General features: G+C 36.4%; 1 protein-coding gene across 5 annotated transcripts in view; it reads right to left on the reverse strand.

Moving 5' to 3' along the window:
* GRID2 (glutamate ionotropic receptor delta type subunit 2) overlaps positions 1-24,107 on the reverse strand; it is a 673,340-nt gene that overhangs the window by 607,692 nt on the left and 41,541 nt on the right. Inside the window, exon 1 of one of the 5 annotated variants that reach the window (XM_085058013.1) lies at positions 4,374-4,497. The exons of the other annotated variants lie outside the window; for them this stretch is intronic. The gene's annotated coding sequence lies outside the window, so the exon portion shown is untranslated. Of the gene's footprint in view, positions 1-4,373; positions 4,498-24,107 lie in introns of those variants that run through there. 5 annotated transcript variants of the gene reach the window in all.

Here is a 24,107-nt window from a genome sequence, read left to right on the forward strand (position 1 = left end):
CAATGCCATGTTATATAGATAAATATAGAGGAACACCATAAAACTCAATAAGGGCAAAGCAAGTCCTGCATTTAGAATGGACTGACCCTTTCCACCACTGCTCCTGGGCTCAGAGCACCTGGTTAGGAGCTCTGTAGACAAGGATACAGAGTCCTCCTGGATGTTGGGCCAAAGATGACCCATCATGAGGTTCCGGAATAAATGAAGGCTGATAGCTCAGGGCGCTATAACAAGAAAACCTGGGGGAAGCTCGAGTGAATCCACTGGAGGGCAGCCAGGATGGTCAGGGGCTGGAGAAAACATGATTTGAGGAAATGGGATTTGTCCAGCCTTGAAGAAAAGGCGGCTTCAGGGGGCTTAACAGCAGAGCCCCAGTACTACAGGGAAGCTATAGAGAAAGTAAGGCAGGTTACTGACGGTAGTGAACAGCAGAAGGTTGAGAGACACCCACCCTGCCATAAATAGGTGGTTACAACTGCATAAAGGGGGGTAAGTGGGGAAGATTCCTCCATGAGGATAACAAAGCTTCAGAATCCAGAGAGGTTTGGAATCTCCATCCTCAGAGATTTTACAGCCCCAGACAGTATGGTCTTAATTTAATCGTGACTGCTTTGAGCAGATCCTTGGACTAAATACCTCCTGAGATCTCTTCCAACCTGAGTGCTTCTGCAATTCTGCTTCATAAACCCAAAGAGATCCAAAGAAACTACTTAGACAGAACAGCAAGAAAATCCCTTCTGCATGATTATTTATATAACTCTTGTACTGCTAACAAAGCTGTCTTTTCAAATGTCTGAACAACTGATTTGAGGACTAATGTATTTGAGTATGCTACCATCAAATTAGGAGAAGTAAGTTGCTCCTTTCTCTAGCATTATTTAGTTTGGAGAGGCAATTTAGCAAAAAGCATCATTAATGTTGTATGAAGAATAGAAACATCTGAATCACCAGCAAAAACTAGCAGTAGGTTAAATAACGTACTAAGTCTTGCTAACTCTCACATGCTCTATAGCTTGGTCACTCTCAGGAAATCAACAGTCTAACACACAAATATATCTCCTATTTGAAAGGCCAGTAAAACAAGCAATCTGAAGAAAAAAAAAAGTCACATGAAGTTATTTCATCCCAAATTCTGACACTTCCTTCTTGTGGGATGCAGGAAGGCACACAGGAATCAAAAGACAGGAAGTAGATTTTGAGATGTTAATTTTATCTAAAACCAATTTTCACCTGAACATTTAGCTCCAACTGCTGTAACAGTGATTTTTCTAGAGCTGCTTCCTATACTACACAAGTCAAAATTATATTCAAGAAATGCCCAGAGCACATATGTGGATATTCTGAAGTAAGATAACACAACCCTCATTATTTAAATGCCAAAATAATAACGTTGTTCTCAAACTTTAATTATCACTGACATGAGTTATGCCTGAAATACACAAAATAATTTGGCATGGGTTTTTTCCCCAGTGCTTTAAGGTTAGTTATATATGATATACATTAATTCCCACAATGACAAACAAAGAAAAAATATTCTATATGCAGCCAGTAATATATCACCAAAACAGTATAGTTGACAGAAGTGTAACAGAATGCCTTGTCCTGACACTGGCTTGCCTGCAGCAAAACACAGAACATATTCCTCCACCAATACACAAAAGTACTGACATACATGATGTGATATTCTCATTGACTTCAAATATAATCCTTATTCCTGCTCTCCTGGAAGACTTATTTTCCAAGGAATCATCAAAGGGATCATTACATTCCAAAGGGGAAAATGAACTCCCACCAACACAAACATACACAACTACAACAAAATCAACTTCTAAAGAAATCTAAAACTCAAACACACCTTTTCTGACACTTGATGAACACTATTCCCATCAGAAATCAAAAGATGGTATTCACCTGGCATAAGCCTTGCATTAAAAGGAGACAGCAGTGCAGTATCTAAAAGGTGTCACAACTAAGTTCACTGAATGAAAAGGAATTAAAAATAAACCTATATTAACAACCATTGTTTCTTGAATCACTTCCATAACATGTTACCATTTCCAGCACCAAAAACGACACTCTAGTAACAGCTCTCACTTTGAAGCCACAAATGTAATTCTTATCAATATTTTTTCTGGAATAAATAGAAATGCTCCACATTCCTTAGAAGAGAAATAGAATTCTTTTGCTGCCTCAAACACCAATGTTCCTTTCCTCGAAAGAAATAAAAGGCCAAGCTCATTGCCTTACAGTTTAAGGCACTTCAGCATGAAAAAACTATTGAGCTGTTCATGCACTTGTAATTAAGTAGTTGCTTAAAAACTGCTGAATTAGATGCAAAAAGAGGCAAAAGTGAGCACAAAAGGTTCACTTCTACTCTAGCACAACGTGCTTGGTTATATACAAGTTAGGACCACTTATTTTCTAGGCTGGGGCATTAGTCAGAGTAAATTCTTCCCAAAGATCTCTTGCAGTGACTGTGAGAACTACCTTATTTTTTTTAAACACATTATTTATTTCCTCCTCTTCTGCTGGGCAAGTAATGAAGCAAACTGATTTCCAGTAAGCTTTATCAAAAGGCAATCAAAGCTTTGCATTTTACCAAAAGCAAAATTGCATTGATTAAACAGAAAAGTCATTCTAATAAAAACCTAATGCAATTGTGACTTCTTTCTTCTGTACAGAGCGTTGTAAAGAAAAAAAGAAAGATCTGTTACCAAAAAAAAAACAAACCAAGAGACTGAAGCAAATATGAGCAAAACTACAATTTACTTCTGAAAGTGGTATTTGAAAGTCTGAGTTAGAACAGGTTTTTCATTCTCAGAATATTGTAGATGTTATATTCAAGGTATCACCAAGTCAAACTAACCTCATTGCACATTAATTTAATATGTTCTGTTCTTAATCCAAGTAGAACTCTGCTGGAAAATTTCTTTACTTTGCAAATTTCACACATAAAACTGAAAATGTAGGAAGAGTTTTGAGTAAAGAGTTTTCTGAGCACAGGTTGCAAAGAATCCAAACTGAATGTTAGGTCCGCAATTCTTGTAACCAAATGTCTCATTAAACTGAAACATTCCTCTGACTGAACAGCTCTGAGATCAGTTATTCGATACTTGGCTTTACAAATACCCTGTATAAACAAGGTAGCATTTGCACATACTATTTAAAAGTATCACCTAGTGGACTAGGTGTTCTCCAGAACCACATGATAAATCTGAAGAGCTAGACCAAAAGGGTTCTGCTTTGAACCCCAAAGCATGTTCCTACCATTGCCCTACTTGCCTATGCAAGTTATAAGACTAAGTCTGGGTAAGCCAACTAACTTGAGATTGAAAACAGTACCCAACTGGCTTATTTAGCTAACTGTGGTTTATATAAAGAGTAATGAAGAAGTCATTCTTGTCTTTAAGAAAAAAAAAACTTGGAAAAGCAAAAATGCAGTCAAAATTTGTGGACTCAGTTTGAATGTCTAGATCAAAACAGATCTTTTGCAAGGTCACTTAAAAATAGACAAAAAGCCAAGCTGAAACAAAAAGCCTTGGTAAGAACTTAACTCAGCTGTAATCTAGGTAGTGATTTTAATTATACTGCTGAGGTAAATTATACAGTCAGAGGATAGGCACAAATGGGAAATTTGGCATCTAAACAATGTTTCTGGCACAAGCAGAGAAGGCAAGGGAAGTAATAACAGGAAAAAGCAAATAAGTTTGGCTTAAATACCATTCCAATTGGCCAAGAGCTAATACATCTTTTGTGAAAGCACCTCCATACTCCTTAAACACCAGTGGTGCCATTTACCAGAGCATTAAGATTCCATCAATACAGTATTTTGGTCACATGGATTATGGAGCAATGGCTGGAGTGCTTTATATGGCCTTGGCATAAATCAACAGCCCCTGTCCCCCTAAGACTTGTTTTGCCTTCCTAAATATTGATATAACCAAGGATTAAACTAAGTTTATTCAACTAAATTCACATCTTACAGCAAAGAGGTCAGTAAGCTACATGTCAATAATTCATTTCAAGAAACACTTGGGACTCCAACCCAAATACCTCCCCTAAACATGTACAACAGGGACAAGCACCTGCTTGATACATGCTAACATTAACAGCCAGCACTTTTGGAAGGGGTAGCTCTTACATTTTTACCTAAATGTACACAACACGGGTAGCATAAAGTCTTTTACTAGGAAAAGAGGGAAGTTATATACTCAATTAAGGCTTAGACACATGAAAAGAAGGGGGTTACACACTGAACTAAGACATATCTATTTTCTTTTTTCCCCAAGACTTGCCTCCATCTGCAGCCTTCACCAAAGAACTTGTCCTTCAGACAGTAAATTAAATAGTATCTGGGAATGAAATTCACTTACCATAAATAAGTTGTGACAATGCTCATAGAAGTAAGCCAGCTTAGAGACGTATCCACATTAAACCTTCTTCCCTTCCACACCAGTAAAAGCTGCATCCTCACAGAAAAGCCACTATAACCACCTTACCTTTATCCCCAAGGCTCCTCCTCTGCTATTCCTACAAAGCAGAAACTGCTTTACAAAGCCTTAATGAAAAGCTGGTGTGTACAATTAGCCCAGGTGTTTCCATCACCTCTCCCCTTCACGCAGCTGTACCCACTCTGTAAAGGAGCACTTACTGTGTGAAGAGGAGCTGCAAGTAAGTTAAAGCAGAGAGTTACCCTCAGAGAAGACTTTCTACCCCCTGCCACCCCTCAGGTAAGATGAAGCTCAGCTGCTGGGATTTTAACAGCTATGAAAAATGCCCACATTCCCCCAAATGTTGTTCTGCTCTTCAAGGAGCAAGCCACGTTACTGTCTCTGATTGTAAGGTGGGTAAATTCCTGCAGCAGTGAAGCAGCTAGGGATGGTGCAAAGTAATTTTACACTAAGTAACATCCATCAGAAAACTGTTAACACAGATGACAGTATCCAAGTCTCTTGTTAATTACTTGACTGTAAAACTTAAAGAGCTTTAAGTTGATGAGTGTTCTCAATGGAACAGACATAATTAATTCCCCAGGAAGGGAAAATAAACACTTTGAAAAATGCATAGTTCTATGTACAATGTAAATTATGTTTTCCACATTTCTACCTCTTCCTTCCCATCTCTTCACAGACGAAAAACCATCAAGGAGATTTATATCAGCACTTTAGCCACAGAAACAAACGTAGAAGTTAACTTTCCAAGACTTAAATAACAACAAATATGATCTATGAAACATTATTTAGAACTAAGAAAAATGTTAGTGTAGGGAAAGATATGTAACTATTGTTGAAACGGAGTACATTTCATTACAGTGAGACCACTTTCTATTACTACTAAATAGGTAGTCTTTACTAGCTACTAAAAACCAGACAAAACAGAAAAGGAAAATGAAAAAAATAGCATTTTTCAAGCATGCCACATATTCTCACACAGCTTTTAGCTTTAGTAAGCAAGAGGTGAGGAAAACATTCAAGTGCATTATTTTAACTATTTTAATTTTTTTCCTCCATTATTTCTATGCAGCAAGACCCAACAATGCCCTATAAAGAAGTTAGTGAAATGGAATTGATTAAACCAGCAGTATTTTTAGAGATGCTGTGAGAAGACCAAAAGGCAGTGCTTTTGTCAGCAAACTAATGACACTGGATTTTCTCTTAAACACCAAAAGGATATTTAAGAATAATGCAATGTTTTAAGTAAGCTATTAAGGTCTAAGTTTCCCTTAATTGAAGCAAATCTCATTGTTTTCAGTGTGTGTTTTTTAAAGAACAAATCAGAAAAAAAGGGTCACGCTTAGCATTTTATATAATAAGGTGTGACAGAAAAATATTCTTCAGGCTTTATATGGGAAGATAAATGTACTGTCAGTTTTTCTTCCTCTTTCCTAGTTTTTTTTCCTCCTAGTCTATAATGTGTTGCATTGGCAAATGGAAATAAGAAAATGTCCTATTTCTTTCTCTTCTCTAACATCTTCAGGAAAGAGCCTGTTTTTTTGAGAGTTTTTTACATTGGGTAAAAAAGACAATCTATTTCTGTCCTACACATTTATCCATTTACATTTTCAAGACACATTCAGCTGAGCTTGAGAATCTCATTGGGGTTTCAGTTTATTATGAACCTCAGATTTTTAATCATTACTGAGCTCCTGAGTCCTGGTTGTCTGATTTCTCACACTTGCAAACTATTTTTACAAGTAAGTCAACCACCTTGCTCTCAGACAATTTTGCCCCAGACATTATTTCCCACATGCAGGATGGGTTAGATTACACCTCATTTGACCCCCTCCATGCAGACCTGGTGTGAAGGAAACCTTCCTGTCTGATCATTCAGGAGTCAGTCTGGTAGCCACACTCCTACCACCAGAGACTTCAGCTGCTGGGACTGAGGCCCTTTCACATCAGGAGATGGCAAGTATTACATCATAGAGTGTAAAACTCCCTGCCCCAGGGAGGTGCCTGAGCACTCCCACCTGAACCTGAGTGGATATGAAACCCACTGGGCTTTGTGTTGTGTGGGCTTCCTCCCCTGGGTCCAGACTGCAACCTGCACTTGGATAAGAAGAGCCCTCACCACTGAGAAGACCAGAAGAGGACCAGTGGAATGCTATTGGGATCCACAGTGGTGATATCTTTTTCCTCCTAATCTCTCTGTCACTCTCTTTCTCTCTTCTCCTCTCTTTTCCTATTTCTTTCTACCTCTCTCTCCCCCTCACCTTTACAATTAAATAAAAATCCATACTATTGACTTCAGCACATGATCTTGTTTGCACTTTAATTTGGGCAGAGACATCTCTCTAATAATTTTAATAACCAGACCTTAACAGCACGTAACATCTGCCCTTGCTCTCTGGCTTCAACAACAAAAATTTATTGGACTGCAACACAGACTTTTCTTCACGTCAGTCACTCTGTACCAAAACCAAAAAAAAAAACAAAAAACCAAACAACCTCACTCAAATTCTAGACTGGAATAAACATTATGATAAAGGGATGTACAGATCACATGGGGAAACACTCTCCCAGTTTTCTCTCTGCTGTAGAACAGATGAGGACAAAACCAACGCTGCATCTGGGCTGGGAGTCAGCCATGGTGTGGATTCAGTCAAAGACGAAAATAGCAGCTGAAAGGGCATTTCATTAAGAGCCAAGGTAACAAATTACTACCAGACTAGGAAATCCCTACTGCACTTCACACAGCCAGGAAACTTTAGCTTTTTCGGACTTAAAGGGTCAGAAATTAAGGTTGAACTGTGAGCTGTTTGAAGGTAACATAAAAGCCATTTTAATTGTTCAGCTGCTGGTAACAAATATTACAATAGGTTATCTAAATCTCATAGTAATTTCTAGATGATGATACCGTGTCTGGATGACAGCTGGCCTCACACAAGCTCCATTTCACCTTGACACTGTTCTACCCATAACTTGCTAGCAGACAGAACAAGACAAAGATGCTGATAAATACAAAGGGCAAACAAAGAATGATCCTTCTTCCTTTGCCTTTGAATCCTCTTCCTTAGGCTGTTCTTGTGACACATTAGACATCAAAGTTTTTTTAGGCCTGCAATGACAATTTTGAGACACAAAATATAAAACTAGCACAAGTAGAATGTAAGGAGTATGTCATTGCCCTTCTCTTGCATATTTTTTTTCCTGGAGCTTTCATGTGTGCCAGTGTTGCATGTCATGAAGTACTACATTGAATGTCATAGTGTGTGACAGAGTTATGTAATTTTCACATTTGGAATAGTTGCTCTCTCTGGGGCTTTAAGTCTTTTTTTTTTAATGACTATACATCTAATAATATTTTTGAATAAAGATGTTTATTTACATGCACTGTTGTGAGCAGCATATATATGCTGATGCACAGAAAATCAGCATGATGGTTGGTGTTGAGAAAGTGTAGTTAACTTATTGTAGTTGGAGCTTAAGTTTAGGACTCCTGAATTATCTTCTGAACCATGCAACTGTTTATTATACAACTGGAGTCTATGGTACTTTATAATATTATAAAGAATCCTGAGGACCAAATAATATTTACAGCATAATTTAAGACCCCCAAATGAAAGGCATGTTTATCAGTAGGACAATTAAAATTTGCTAGTTTGAAAAAAAAAAGTCATTAGTTGCATAAATGATGACTTTAAAAATCAGGGTAAGCGTGAAATGACCTAAGCTTATTGTTTTTGATGGAAGTCTTCTCAACCATGCCATGTGAAGATGTGCCCTGCTAATAACTTTTCATAAAATCATAGAATAATTCAGGTTCAAAGGGATCTCAGCAGGTCACCTGATCCAATCTCCTGCCCAAAGCAGGGTCAGCTATTCTTTAATCCTTCCTAAGAAGCCATTAATCATTCCCTCAGAGCTGAGTTATCAAGAGCATCGTGAATTGTTTAGTAACCTGATTACAATGATTAATTAATCAAGCCTGAATTTTGCTAATCCAATTACAGTACTCTCAAAGAACTCAAGGCATGTTCAGATGCACAATGCAGTTACTCGTGATATGGGGCAATTCATAGCATTTTGAAGATCAAGACAGTGTGGTTTATTTAGCAGTGCCTTTGCTAGGAGAGTGTAGACATACACATTCTCTGTTGAGGAGCCAAAGGGTTTAACACTGCCTGTTAATTGTCTATAGAGGGACAGAATGCTTACAACAGCTCTTCTATGGATGGGGAGCCAGGGCTCAGGCAGCCATCAGGAAGGGGGAATATTACTACAAATCTGAGTGAAGGTGCAGCTCACTAGAGGCAGCTCATGGTTCATACACTGGGGAACATGAGTCACAAACAGCACAACTGGCCACAACTGCCTTTTAATGCAAAGCTGGTAGAGAGCAGCCTTGCCCTGAAAACATGGATCATCACTTTGAATATATTTCCTCTGTTCACTTTAGGAATGGTTATGAATGACAATCTCTTTCATTTGAGCTATTGTCTATGTTTATTTTGGGGAGGAAAAACCACAATAGGAAAAACCTTGAAATTATCTTGTCATTGCCCACAGAATTCAATCCACACAAACCCCAATATGTTATATTCCACAGAATTAGTACTATTCTGCTGCAACAAGGAGACAAAACTATTAGCAGAGAAAAGTTATGGAGACAGCTTCTGTAAAAATGTTTGCATCTACTTACAAATTAACATGTATCTTTGCCTAGTCAGATTCCTCTGATAAGACTCTCCAGCTGGCATAAATCACCACTGCCTTACTGCTGATCTACGCACTTCAAATGATTCAGTCCACTAGAATCTAAGTCATTCTTACACCAATATTTTAATGTTCTTTTTATACAAAATCGCTTTTGTTCTTCAAAAGACAAGAAAGAGGCAACACACATGAACTAATGGGATGATAAACAACTGCTTATTTGAAGTGGCATTTAAATTTACTCTCTAATCCTGAAACCACTGGGGAACTAAACAATTGTGATGTGATCACAAAAAGCAATCACAAATATATGGATCTCAGTCTCAAGGGAATACACCTAGGGGAAGTGCAGTTACTTACCATGCATGTTTTATAACAACTGAGGGTTAGTACAGAGAAGAACTGAAACATTTGTTAAATTTTATTTACCAAAAACATAAGTAAAAAACACACAACACTAAAACATGACACTGAGATGCAAGGTTTGAAGAAATCGACAGTATAATAGGGGAAAGTTTAATGCATACTAGCCAGGATACAGAGAAGGTGACAGAGAAGCAAGCTAAAAATAAACCTGGTGGGTGGCAGTGTGGGTGTGTGTTTCCACTGGTTTAGCCTGAGAATTTTTCCCAAAGCTATACAGAAGGTCTCAAGTGCATCTAGTTAAAGCCTACTTTTAAAACTGTTAACTCGTTAACCATTGATATATCTGAAGAGGTTTTTTGTTTGGTTTTTTTCATTGTTACATCTGTTGATTTCTCTCCTTTCCTTCTGTCAGACACACTCCACTCTCTGCTTTAACTCTCCTCCACTTCCAAGTCTGTGCCTGTACTGAGGGCAGCCTCTCTGGGTATCTGGACTTCAGTGACTACACACTAAATCTGAAGAATCTTTATTTAAATAGTGTCTTAAATTACACTGTACTTCATAATAAAGCCACAGCAACCTGCTGTTTTGCTCCTGGGATGTTCCCAATTAACCAGAGCATAATGCCATAGTGTCATCCCACTCCTAAATTCAAGGCTGTGTGAAAAGAGCAGATAGGAATGCACTCCAATTCAAGTATTATGTGCTCCCCAGCCCCCAGGGTTTAAGAAGGCTATATTCAAAATCCTCTCCTGTAATACCAACATGATGAAATGACTGTGTTTAAAGGCTATAAATTTATAAACTGTACTGGAATAATTTGTATAGAAATGATACCATTTCTCTTCACAAGCATAAAACCTATCACATTCCATCATGAAAAGTAGTATTTTTCATTCTTTATACAATGGAACCAATCTTTCTAATACTCTAAGCAGGTAAATGTTGTATATTTCATGCATATCCTATACAGCTGAAGAGTGGGGATGCAGCAAAAATATCACTTTCTGTGTCTGTAGAATTCCACCAGGCGAATAATTAAGCAGTGCTTTGACTCACTGGGGTACTTTGACCAAAATTTGCACGTTTCCATCTAATATGATAAATCTAAATTTATTTTAGGTCGTGCCCAGCTCCAATAATGTAAGTATACTTGCAGCTTTATAAACCATTCATAAAATCCCCATAAAGCCAGGCACAACGTGATACTAGAGCTTCTCTGCATAGTTATTCTGCCCTTGCAGACTGGGTCTTCTACAGCCATAATTAAATTCAATCAGCACTAATTTATCTTGTATTTTAGCCAAAATTATTATACTGAGATAGGCTGGAAGTAGCTGTAGGGCTTTCTTTATTCAGTCATTACAGGAACTGCATTTGTTTCCAGCAAGTAATGAATGGGAGTCGATACAGCTACAGGACAATACAGTAACAATGATGTTAAGCTATGCAGATGACAACCATTTCCAGATACTAGTACACAAGGCACTTAAGAGAGACAGAAATACACATTTTCAGTCTAAATGTACTGTTCACAAATTCAACCTTTCATCAACTAGGTATAAACCAAAGACTTCCAAGTTGTCTCTTAGTACCAGAGAGAAAATGATTTGTCAGTACAATATGTAAGGGTCACACTTTGTGAACTGTAGATGAAACTCTCAGGCAAATTCTAGAAGAGAATAAATAAGTGAAAACCAGCTGGTCTCAAATGTTGAACAATTACTTTGAAATTACAGTCTTGACTTCAGAAGTACCTTGCCTGGTTCTTCCTTTCACCCATGCCAAAACAAATTAATAAAAAGCAAAGACAGCTGCACATAAAAGAATAAAAAGGCATTCAACTAAATACTTCACAATTTCATAATGTAAAAATAAATTAAGTTGTATTATATAGTGTTATATTTTGATCACCCAATGCTACTGCTATTCTGCTCTATGCCCAAACTACCTTCATGGATACAGAATTATTTTTCAGCATCTATATTACTGTTCTCCATGGAGCTATAATGATTTATATGAGGATCTAACCCTGTTTTCCTTCCTTAAACAAATTTAACATTTCACATGAAATCCATTTTGCAGAACATCTGTTTAATCTTCATTATTAATACATGATGATCACAGATCTCATTCTGTTAGCTTCCGTATAAAACTAGCATCATGCAAGAAACAGCTTATTTATGAGGATTTCAACATCTTAAGTACATTCCGTCCTTCCCAAATCATAACACTTTTTTCTAACCAGATGATCAGCTTCCTGAATAGAATTATATTGTAATAATATCTGAGGTAATTTTGCCTCTGAAATTGGTGTTTAGGCATTGTAAAGTATGATTAAACTTGTGCAATGTTGCCTTGGTCCCAGTGAAAAAATCACATCTTTCTCTAAAGCCTCTACTGGGTGAAAAAAAATTAATTTCAAAGAATGCTCTACCACTCATGCATAACATTTACCTCATTATGCTAACAATGCTTTGTAAAAGAGTTCATAAACAAAAAAATATACAAACAGGTCAAGTGAATGAGAAGAAGGCAGAGAGAAGCATTTCTCTCCTAAAACCACACAACACCACATTAAAGTTGGGCAACCTACACAGCATCATGGATATATTGAGTGGATGTACCTAAGTGATGCAAATGATAAACTGCAGCTAAACTCTGGTAAAGAAATACTGTTCTTGAGAAATACTCAATTTTTTTTATATTTTGGCTGATACAGGAGATACTGTAGCCAAAGCCACCATTGATTGTTTAAGTAAACCCTGTACTTACCAGTTTAAACTACCTGGCAGAAGTGTCACAAGTAACAGAAAACCTGCCTGAATACTTGCCTCAACACACAAAAAAAAACTTTCAAAAATTGTTATGTTGAGTTTCACCTATTTTTTCTCTCCAAATTTTGGAGAAGGACTTCCAGTTCAAGAAAAAGACAGAGTAGAAAGTCGTAAGTAAAAAGCCATGAAAAGAATTCAAAGTCTCAGTCACAAACTTTATACGTTCATTAGAATAGGAAACAAAATATTGTAACACAGCCTCCAACATTTTAATTAAAGTCTTAACTATGAAAACAGACTCACATTATGGAAATTTCACAAAATGCTTTTAGTGTTTTATCCTTTAACTTTTACAAAGTATTTTAACTGTTTTGAATTTTTTTCTACTAAACTAATTTTTTCTGTTAATGAGGGAAAAAATAAATGCCAATGCTTTATGTTAATCAGGTGTCCTATAACAACAACCATATTTCTCCAGATATTCTCTCAAAATTGTCACCTCCTCTACTAATGTTACACATAACATGCATGCAAATACACATAGAAATACCTTACTAAAGTGTATTTAGTGTTTATATTAACTGAAAACATGCAATGCACATGAGTTCTGGCCAGCATAAAGATGAATATAGAATACGTGCATAAAAGTATGTATATAAAATTTATGTTGTTTATACATCAAAGAGAATAACGATTACTGACAGATTGGTTTTGTTATATTGGGTTATTTTCCACAGTAATACTGATTTTTTTTTTTTAAATCACAGTATATGAAACAGAGGCATTGCTCTACTGCACAATGTCACAAACTAATTAATATGGTTGTGGCTCAGATCTTATTTTTTGCCTTCTGACACAAAATCAAAGAATCATGAATTTCCGGATTAAAAAATAAGGATTTTGTCTCCTGTCTAGAAATAAACATGCTAGAGGTCTCTGATGGTGATGGGAGAGTTTTAACAACTTCACATCCATTTTGGATTGCCAACACATTCTTGCACATGCTTTTCCATTGTACCCTGTCCATCTGGCCAAAAGTATCATCTTGTTTTCTGCTATCCTTCAACCCTTCCCACCTAAGGCTAGGATATCAAGCAGTACCTGACCTGCACCTTCCTGTACTCTGCCTGCAGAAACATCTGTCCATTCTAGCTCCAATTGTCCAAAGATGGGGAGAGAAGTCTTGCTATCTCCCATAAAAAATAGCTTGTTAAGGGCTACACAAAATAAAAATAACTCAAAATTTTCTACAGCATCTGGGATACTAGAAATAATAGTCTGATAACTGCAGTTATTTAAGGTAAAAATATTAAATCTTAATGTTTTTTATTCATCACTACCAATCCTTTCAGTGATGGGGAAAAGGTCAGTATCTAAAGCTAACAATTAAAAATTCACTTGCTGCTGGTTACTTAGGAGTTAAGTGGCTTAAAGTAGTAACAATTTTGTTGCATTAATAATTCTAGGTAAAGTTAGCAAAATATAAAGTTGGTTTTTTGGGTTTTTTTTTTTGGGGGGGGGGCGGTTTCCACATGAAACCCTTAATATCCCTTTTTTTCTGGAGAAATAGCCAATATTGCCACTGTCCATTAGAGGCCTGGAAGAATCACAGTCTGGCATTCAGGCATTTAGTTTCAGAATTTTTGTTCTATTTACAACATCTACCAACAGCTATTAATCTGCTGTTGTGGTGGTGGTGGTGACCCTGTTGGAGTTTTTTTCTGTAAATAAACATTAACATAATATCTGATCTCAATCCTTCATAGGCAAAGCACTGAACAGGCAAGAAGGCTTGGAGGAAAGCTTCACAATTTTTTCATCACCCTGGAATAAAAGCAGAGCTTCACCAACTATCTAATTTGTTGAATACAGAAATCTTTATATTTACCTCAAACACTCATGTGATAATAATCACTGCTTTGGTCAATTCACTGGTGATGCCTCCTCTGTGCTGTAACTTCAATTACTCTGACAAGCCAATGACACCCAAGAGACACAATTCCATAATGTTCTTTTCCTTGCAAAAATGAGGAAAACATTTTCGCCGCTGTCAAGTCATGCTCTGGAAGATTTGATTTTGTTCCCCACTGTACATGAATCCTTAGGAAAAAAGGAGTATTTCATGAAGAAGTCCCTAAGAGAACCCTCATAGGATGATAGATTTGACATGAACTTTGGATTTTAAATCAGAAGACTTCAGTGCTCTTGCAAATGAAGATCACTTCATTACAAAGTACATAAACACGTGACTAAATTTTAAACACATGATCCCACTTCAAAAGAACAGATCAATGATTCAAGTTAGCTACGCAAAATTTAAAGTTGGATGACTATGATTTGATTCTTCATTTCTTAGAGATATCTGGGGAATGTCTGGGAAATAAAAATAAAAACTAAAAATAATATACAGAATATAACTGTTTAAACCAGATATTTCAAAGAACACATTTAATTCCAGTTTTATGTCTATTTTCTTTGCTGACTGTGGAAAGCAAATTTCTTGCACCACAACAGAACAATTCTACATGTCTTAGCAATTGTTATTGAAGTTTAGTTTTCCTATAGGCTCTACCAAACTGCCTGTTTGGTAAAAAAACACTGAAAGAAAGTGTTAAATTTTACTTGAAACCGAGTTTCAAGTTTCAAAATTCTCTGACAGTGTACTGCAAAATATAAATTCCCATCTGACAGAGAATCTAATTGTCCCTATTCCAGGAAATGCAGTTTGGTCATAACTTTTATTCCCTCAGAAATGTGTAATTTACATTCTTTCAATTTAAAAAGGGCACTGTAAAAGGGGTCACCTTTATAAAAGCTGTTTCAATAAAACTTTACTTGCACACTGTATTTTAAAATTAATTTGACCTTGAATTCTGAATTTCAGAAAGGTAAGTACACTACACTTCTTTCTAGATGACCATTTGAAAAAATATGTAAAAATTTGACAGCATATCCACTGCATCTTAGACCTTGGATGGTCCATCTAGGACACTTGGCTGCTAATAGAAATATGTGGTGCACCCAGCTTTTAGGAAAGAATACCTTATGGTTTGAAATAAACTACCCCAGTTCTCTTAAGAAAACTACAGTTTTTCTAACAGTTAATTCAAAGATTAGAAGGCTTGCATTCTGGCTTCCCAAGACAGGAGAAGACAAACAAATTATTTCATATAATTATGCCAGTAAGGGAAAGGATCTGAGTCCCTTCAATAGAAGTAGTTTAACCCTGACCTTGCAAGGAATAGTATAAGGTACACATCAACATAGAGCAGCAAAGCTATGATCACCAAATACTAGCTGAATTACAAAAACAACAACAATTAAAAAAAAAAAACAAAAAACAACCCAAACAAAACAAACAAACAAAAAAACCCCACAATACCACATTAAAAAACCCCATCAAAAAAGAACAAAAACCCGAAATAAAATCAGCTTCTTGTATTTCCTGTAGCAGATGTCTCTTGAGGCAGAGTTCAACTGGCAACTGCAACAGGACAGCCTCAAAATATCACATTTTCTATTACCCCATAACATCCAGTATAGGTGCAGTGAAACAATACCTCTTACTTAGGTTCAACTCCCTCCAAGACAAGTTGAATTATGCACAGCCTGCTTCCTGCAGTAGTGTAATTTTGTGCATTTCATAATGGCACTCACTTTATGGACCAACATATTTTCTTCAAGGATCACCAGAATTGCACTCTGAAGTATTTTTCTCTACTCAGACATTTAGCCTTGCCTATGTTATTTCACAGTTAGCAGCTATCAGCTGCATTCACATAACTTCTTTTTGTACATTTCAGTACAGAAATTATATATAATGCACTGCAAGTCCTCACATGCCCTTTTCTCCTTGATACAGTCTTACAAATCACTGAGACATTCTTCATAGTTAATCAGTTATCTCCCTACCCACTAAATGTGACACTTTGTACCATTAGTTTAGTAATGGCTTTCATGGCTTTGTCCTCAGCTGAAAGACATCTTCTGGGTAACTTTTTCACATTTCAGTTCTCTCCAGCTATTGGTAGCATATGACATTATTTGTGAGACAGAGGGCTTGCAAAATGGCTGAAGTCGTTATAAACTTAAATTCCCGTGGCTCAGTTCTAGGATATATCTGACAATACATCTCTCTCAGGAAGAGGAAGAGAAGCACTCTCATTGAGACTTGGGATTTTTCTCTGCTTTCTTACATATAGGCTGTCAAAGCCACAGCATTTTGTCCTGTGGTCACAAGGAAAGCACTAACTGGAAAAACAGTCAAGAGCAACAGATGACTGGTGAAAAATACTGCTCAGCTTAATTCTTATTGAGCTGATTTCTAATTCCTGTCAGAAAGAGGAGGGTATCTGAAGAGGGGAAGATTCTTTGGTTGAGCACAATGCCTGTTTGCAAATATACTGCCCTTATTAGCAGCTGTGTCTGCAGTTTGAGTGTATGCTCTATTAGATGTTTTCATAAATTATTGATCTAAATGGTGCATGTAAAAAGCATGGGAAAATATTCCTGAGGCTTACAAAAGCATATAAATAAATGTACTACAACATACATTTTTTTCCCTTAAATATTTTCTTCACAGCACTCTCAGGGTTATCTGTTTGCACTTTATGAACAGCAGTACTTTAGTCCACTATAAACATGTACAATAAATATTGTATGAGAGTACTCTCAAATGTAGGGCAAATTCTGAAATGCACAAAGAGCTGTGCATTGGTGGTATCAATTCAGGAAACAGTAAATGGAATATTTTATTCTCATATTCTTTCTCAACATAATTATGTATTTAGTATATCTGTTTTAAAGTCTGTTCAAATGGGAGGAAAAATGTTTGGAACAGTACTATTAATAGTTTCTCAAATATACAAATATAAGTGAAAAGTTGAGATCAGCACACAGACTCCATCAAGAATATCTGTGTCATAACTTTCCACTCTGTAAAGACTTATGTATGAGCGTTATTTTCTACACATGTGCAGATTTCTCTGTAAATACCAGAGCTTCTTAGATATTTCAACATAAGCATATCATGTGAGTCTTGACAAGACTGAGATCTCTTCCAGCTCATACTGACTTCAATGGAAATCAGTTTATCTATCCTTCAGGCTAACAAAAAGATTATTAACATAATTAGACTAAGATCAGAATAGACTGCTTAGAAGTATCAGCAATAATTGGGGGCATTTCAAATGCCACAGCACCTCAATTTATCTACAAGTCATTAAACTGAGAATTCCCTAGTTTCCTCAGGTTTTGTGCTTGCAAATGCAGGAAGATGTAACTTCTCCATTTTCACATAATGCATTTTGTACATCAACACAAACACAATACCAGTATGGTAAAGAAACAAACATCACCACTTTTAAAAAGAGGACAAGCCAGCAGTTCATTTTCCTCTTTGAATCACTTAGGACATTACAGAAATACATTTTTCTTCCCTTACTGAAAGAGAAGATTATGGTAGAAATTAGAACTGAAGACAGTCTCCAAACTGAGAGACAAACATCATTTAGACTGCTTCATAACATTTCATAAAGAGAGGGAGTTTTAGGGCTGTTTTTTGGTTTGTTTTTTTGTTGGGGTTTTTTTGAGACCAAGAGAAGAAGATCAATACTGTTTTTATGTTAGAATCAAGACATCTTTCTTAATGGACTAAAAAAAACTGTACTTCTTAAACATGATGCTTAAAGGCAATGGGCCAAGACTGTCAGCTATTTCTTCATATCAGCAAAGAAATCCACTGTCACCATTAAGGCCATGCAGAAAAGAAGCCCAGTCCAGACCAGGGATGATATTATTTCTTGCTTAATAAACAAAGCTCTTAGCAGAGATGGTGCTTAGATTTATTATTATGGTGCTTAGATATCTCAGTTCTGGAAAAACTGAGGAGGAAATTGAGGTTAGGAGATTAAGTGTGTTCAAAAATGTCTTCTCTAAAATGACGGGATAATCCTAATGCTTGTACAATAAACTAATATAATAATCCTAAATTATTCCTAAACAAAGATTTATTGAGTGGGGTCATAATGCAAGTTTGACTTTAATATATTACTACAAGCTGCTCACGACCCTCTCATAGCTGAGAAGCTTAAAATAAGATCAATTGCAAGGTGATATTCAAAGCATTTGAGAGAAGAACTTTCCTATAAACAGCAGTCATCCCTTCACCCTCCTCTGTAGTAACCCACAGACTTGCCCTATAGTGAGATCCCATCTGGTCAAACCCCTGTTCTCACACGGACTAACAGTCCAAAATCCCTGAACCACATTGTTTCACTGCTGTAGTCCTTGAAGCATGGCCAGAGTGTGACCCAGTGGCCTTTGGAGCAGACAGGCAGCCCTGCATGGCCAATCCACAGCTGTGACCATCAAACTGCCCATCCCCATTACCCTCACTGGGTTTCTGAATGAAAACATCCAACTGTCCTGTTCAATCTTTGATTTCAAGCCAGGCCTTTGCCTGTAGTGCCAAGTGTCACCCCTTTCCCACAGATTTCTTGTGCATGCATGCATGTATACACACAGAGTTTAAAATACTCTATTCACAGATGTCAGGAGAGGCAATTGGCTTTCCCTCAAGGTTAGCAAAAGCCAAATAGTTAAGCATATCTGAAAAGCAAGAAGAGCAGTTCTGCTGCTGCAGCACAGGGAATTTTCTGAAAGGGACATATTCTAAAAAGCTTTGCTGATTTTAGCACTACTAGTTTCCTTTCAGTTTATTACGTTTAAAATCAGAATCTCAAATAGACATGATTTATTCAGAAATGTTAATATAAGATTTTTGGTTCATTACACTCAGCCTTTTCTCAGACACAAATTGGATATTACCAACTTTTAAACAAAAATCACATTTCTGTCTGAATATTTTCTGTCTTACTTGCAAGAAAAAAATATGAAAAAACAGTCATTTTTGCTAACGGCAGTTAAAATATTTTCTTTATCCTCCAAGGAGTGTATTTTCTTTGTGCATAGTTACTAAATTTCCTTTTTAGAGCTGAACAAAGTTGAATATTCCAGAACTCGGGCATTCTGTTATTCTCTTTCAGTTGGATTGCATGGGAATGCATGGTCGTGTACAGAATCCATGAGTGTATTACATTTGTAATTTCAAAACAGCTTCTCCATACTGATTGTCCTAGTGATCAAAAGACATAAATTACTTGGAAGAAAACAGAAAAACGGAGTGATAAGTTTTTCTGCAATCAATGTCTCTAATATGTATGAGAATGGGACATCATTTCAGCAAAACAATCCATCTGTGAAGTATGCTAAGGGATGACTGCGTTTGGATACAGCAATTAATCACCACATTATTTATAGCACTTCAGAAGCAGCTTACAGTACATTAATCAGGGATAACTTCTGCTTAATTAACAGAGCTGCCAAAAACGTCAAACAAGACCATAAAAAACTGAATTGAGAAAGAAAGCAATAGCAAGGGACGGGTAATAATGAAATATTCAAAGTTCCTCTTTAACAAAGGTCTTCTCCACGTTTCTCTTTCTACACCAACAGTGAGCAACAAACTCCATCTACAAACTGTGCTAACTGACTATAATGGTAACAGATACTCATGAGAAAAAAGAAAACAAAGCAACAAGAAGTTGACTGCATCAGTTTTAGTGCTCTGCTATGCACACAGCCATGTGCAAGACACTGAAAATGAAGAAGCAACTGATTTATTTTAAAGACCTTCCTTTGTGCAGTTTGAAGGGCCACTAGAGTGAGAAGATGCATGGATCACACCTAAATTCATTTTCTCTGCTACAGCATGAACTCTGTTAGAAGTAAAGAAGAGCAGTCTGGGGTTTGCTATTTAATCTGCTTTTCAAATTATGGCTCAGTGGAAGTCTCTTTCTCATGCAGAGGCTCATAAAATAAAATTCTGTTTTCCAGAAGTGTGAAAGGCAGTGTAACTCTTCTATTCAAAGTACTTGAAAAGAAGTTAAGCAATTAAAACTAAGTAAAACATTAGTAAGATATGGAGAACACAAGTAATTTGCATGTTAGGCATATGCAAATTGGAAAATAAGATCTGGTTTAAAGGAATAAAGAACTTCATAAAATTACATGGCTATTAAAAGTAGCTTATATGCTAAGAAGTATTCTGATTTACATAAGCAAATTTATTTCAATTACTACATGCAAATGGTAATTATATCAAGTAAAAACAATTTTTTATTGAAAGCACATCTCATTACAGAAAACATTAATGAATTTTTCAATTTTGGGTCTTTCTTAAGAAGGGGTGCTGAATAAAATACAGAAAAAAATGCTTTTATTATTCAATGCACAGCTGAAAGTTTAACTGTGAAGCCACTGCAATTAGATTTTGTTAGTCTTTTTTAGCCTGGTGTTTGTAGATCTCCAAATAAGTTAAGATATCCACTGGAAGTCACAGTGAAGTGCTTTTTGTTACTTGTCATACTTTACCATTCTATTATACAAACACTCTTTTTTCACTGTTGAAACTGCATCTGTCCTTATGTAAATAAGGATACCTAAGTCTATTATTATTCTAACATTTGACATGTATAAAGGCAGGTACATTCACGGGCTTATATTTAGTCTAAAAGCATTTTCACAGAAGCTTTCATGATACTGTCGCTTGACACCTAAATGTGCATGCAACAAATCCCTCTTTAATGTGAATGTTTGTATGCATATTTGTGTTTGTGAAATGGAAAAAAATTAAATGGACTGAAAAGAAAGCGGAACCCACCACATATCAGATGTGGCTGAGGAAGGATCTATCATTTGATGTGAAAGAAACTATTTCTGTGTCACTTATAGCTAAAAGAAAAAGAATTGCAGGACTTAAAAGAAGGAAAAGGCTCACCAATAAATTCCTTTGTAAAATACAGATCTACATAAATAGCACTCTAGGCTCTCCTTGTGTCCCTCCTGGCTAAAAGTTCCTTATCTAGTAGTAGAATTGGGGGCAATATAAGGGAATGCTTTTGTTATTTCATTCAGTATCATCCATAAGGCTATTACTTGTCTTAATGGGTCTTGAAGGTAATTTCTCTTGTTGCACTGGTAACAAAGATTGCTATGAGGTCACTCAACACAAACCTAAAGGCTCAAATTAAATATTTCTCTTTCCTGGTAACAGTAATATCTCCAGCCACATCACTCCACAATATTCTGGAAAATAATATTGCCCTCCCTGAACTTGTGATTTGTTGAGCTCATTGAGCTTTCTCCTGACAAACCAAATGCATTTCAGACCAGTGGGGCCTGGGGTGAGGGGAAGGACTCCTGTACAGTTAGGTACAGGAGGCATTAAGAAATATGGTTCACATTATTTTGTCTGATTGTTCTTTAAGTGAAACTATTAATCCAAGGCCTATAAATTACTCCATTTTACTGTATCAGCACTTCTTAATGTTTTGTTAGTATTCATCGAATGAAGATGGCAGACTGTGAGCACAAATGGTAGCATTTCCTCTCAATGATTCAGAGCAGTAAAACACTAGAATATTCAATTCTCAGCAATTCTGGGCAGATGGTGCTCATTCTTCAAACAGGTGTGGGGATCTAAAACGTGCCTCTACCTTTATCTGCTGACAGTTTTCTACAACAAATTGCTTAAAATAAAAGAAATAAAATCTAACTTGGATGATACTACAGGATTATTCTTCATGGAGCCAAGAGAGAGTGATTCAAATGGCATGCCAGCATGTACTAGAAATGGCAGATCAGTCTCTAAGGAATCTTACAATTCCAACTAGAATGCAATTCAGTTTGCTATTTCCCGATGAATCTTTTATGACTGAAACCAAATACCATCCATCTGAAGTCACTATTTCAATAAAAATTGCACCAGACCGCAGAATCACAAATACAAACACATTCCTGAATATCTCTACAAGGTATTGTAAAATATACTTTCTTTTCTGCAGAAGTCCCATTATCACTGATAACTGCTCTTAGACAGGCAATGTTCTTTCACCACTGATAGGTCTCCTACATGGACAGACTATGCCAGACAGATAAAACTGATGCAGATAAGCACTTTGAGCATTTCATAGGACTATAAATAAAAAGGTTTCTAGAAATGAATGATAACAGAAGTAACACTGCAAGCCTGGTGAAAAGCCTCTAAACACAATGAGAGGTAGAGTTACACAGAAAATGGGAAAACTACAAATAAATATGACAGAGAAGGCTCCATCTGTAGAAAAACAGCATTCTGCTTTGAATCAGAATGAATTAAAAAACTTAATGTAAGAAAACCCAGTCAGGCAAGACATATGCTCTCTGTAAGTATACTCGAGTCAAATCAAATAACTCTTCCTGTTTGGCCACAAAACCAGACCTAAAAACTGGGACTATTATAAAGGTCTATCTGAGGAAGTAACAGCCCCCAAATAGTCTTGTGAAAGGCTCTGTGTGACACAGAAATTACTTACCTGCAAACCAAGTGACATGGTATCAGCTTTCGTTGATAACTTCTAAAACACCTTAGAGTCAACAGGAGAATTCTCCTGATCTTATTCCTAAAAAAAGGAGCAGATTACCTCCTTATCACATGCCAGCTGTGAAACAAGAAACAGCCAACCAGTGAAAAAAGAAGAGAGAGATGGGTTTGCATATCTCAAGGAAAATAAACCCTCTGAACTTTCCCAAGTCCTAGAATAGCTGCAGGCGCTTATACAGACATAACTACCAACTACCAGGCAATTTTGTCAAGTTGACCCAAAATCACTATCACAGTCCATCTGAATGACAGGTAAAACCTAAGCCTCTGAGAGAACTCCCTTTAGAGCAAAAAAACACTGCAAAATGATTATTCCTCATTCAAACCTTGAGACCCCAGGGTGACTTGCATTTTCACATGTAATCCAATTAGTAAGATTGAGACTAAGCTAATTGCATTAGGAAAAAAAAAATCACCAATCATCATGTAAACCTTGTGGTTTCTGTGGTTTCACACTTTGCCTTTAATACCTGTCCAACAGATAACACAGGATTTTCATTCTGAACCAGCTCCCACTGCAGCAGGATAAATAAATAACAGAACTACTCAGGAGTCATATGCAGTGCATTCTGCATAGAGTATTAGGTTGGAAATGAAACGATGCATGCTAATAATCAAAGGAATCAGCTTTCAAAGGGAAGGTAATTCTCTTTTAAATCTAAAAGAGACAAATAAATCTAGCAAAACTACCCCACAAGATCTTTGTCTTACACTAGCATATGTTGGAAAGCAATCAACATGAATTAGCAGCATTCATGCAACTGATATTTTACTGGATAGTTGCTGATTACTATGCAATATATAATTGTGAAGTATTTTCCATGTGTGAATTGAATAAACACTGGAAATAAATGTATTAAGTATTAACCAGTGATTTGGGTGAAAAGTTATTTAGTAAGCAAAATGTTCTTTAACTGTTTATTTTATTACCCATGTGTTTGAGCTTAACATTAGCACTCCTTTGAAAGCGCTGTGTTTATTTGCCTTAATTTCATGTCTCATCCTACTGTAAAACTTAGTCACTTACCTCAATGGCCTTTCCTCAGCCTCTCTGTAATCAACTCTCTGGAAAGATTATAATATCATTTCATCCAGTGAGGACTGCTTTTTGGGGTTTTTTTGGTTGGTTTTTGGTTTTGGTTTTAGTTTTGTTTTTTTAAACAGAACATGCAGCAATGAAGAACATAGAAATATATTTTGATTTCCTTTTGCATGGATACCTGGAAGATTTTGATGTTTCAGTTGATCCTCGCTATACTAACAAGCTAAACTGACTGTGCTCTGACAAAAGAAAGAACTAATGAGTAAGAGAATAAAACAACATAA

Source organism: Lichenostomus cassidix, chromosome 4 (genome assembly GCF_008360975.1).
Source record: "Lichenostomus cassidix isolate B80296 chromosome 4, HeHo_3.0, whole genome shotgun sequence".
NCBI lineage: Eukaryota > Metazoa > Chordata > Aves > Passeriformes > Meliphagidae > Lichenostomus > Lichenostomus cassidix.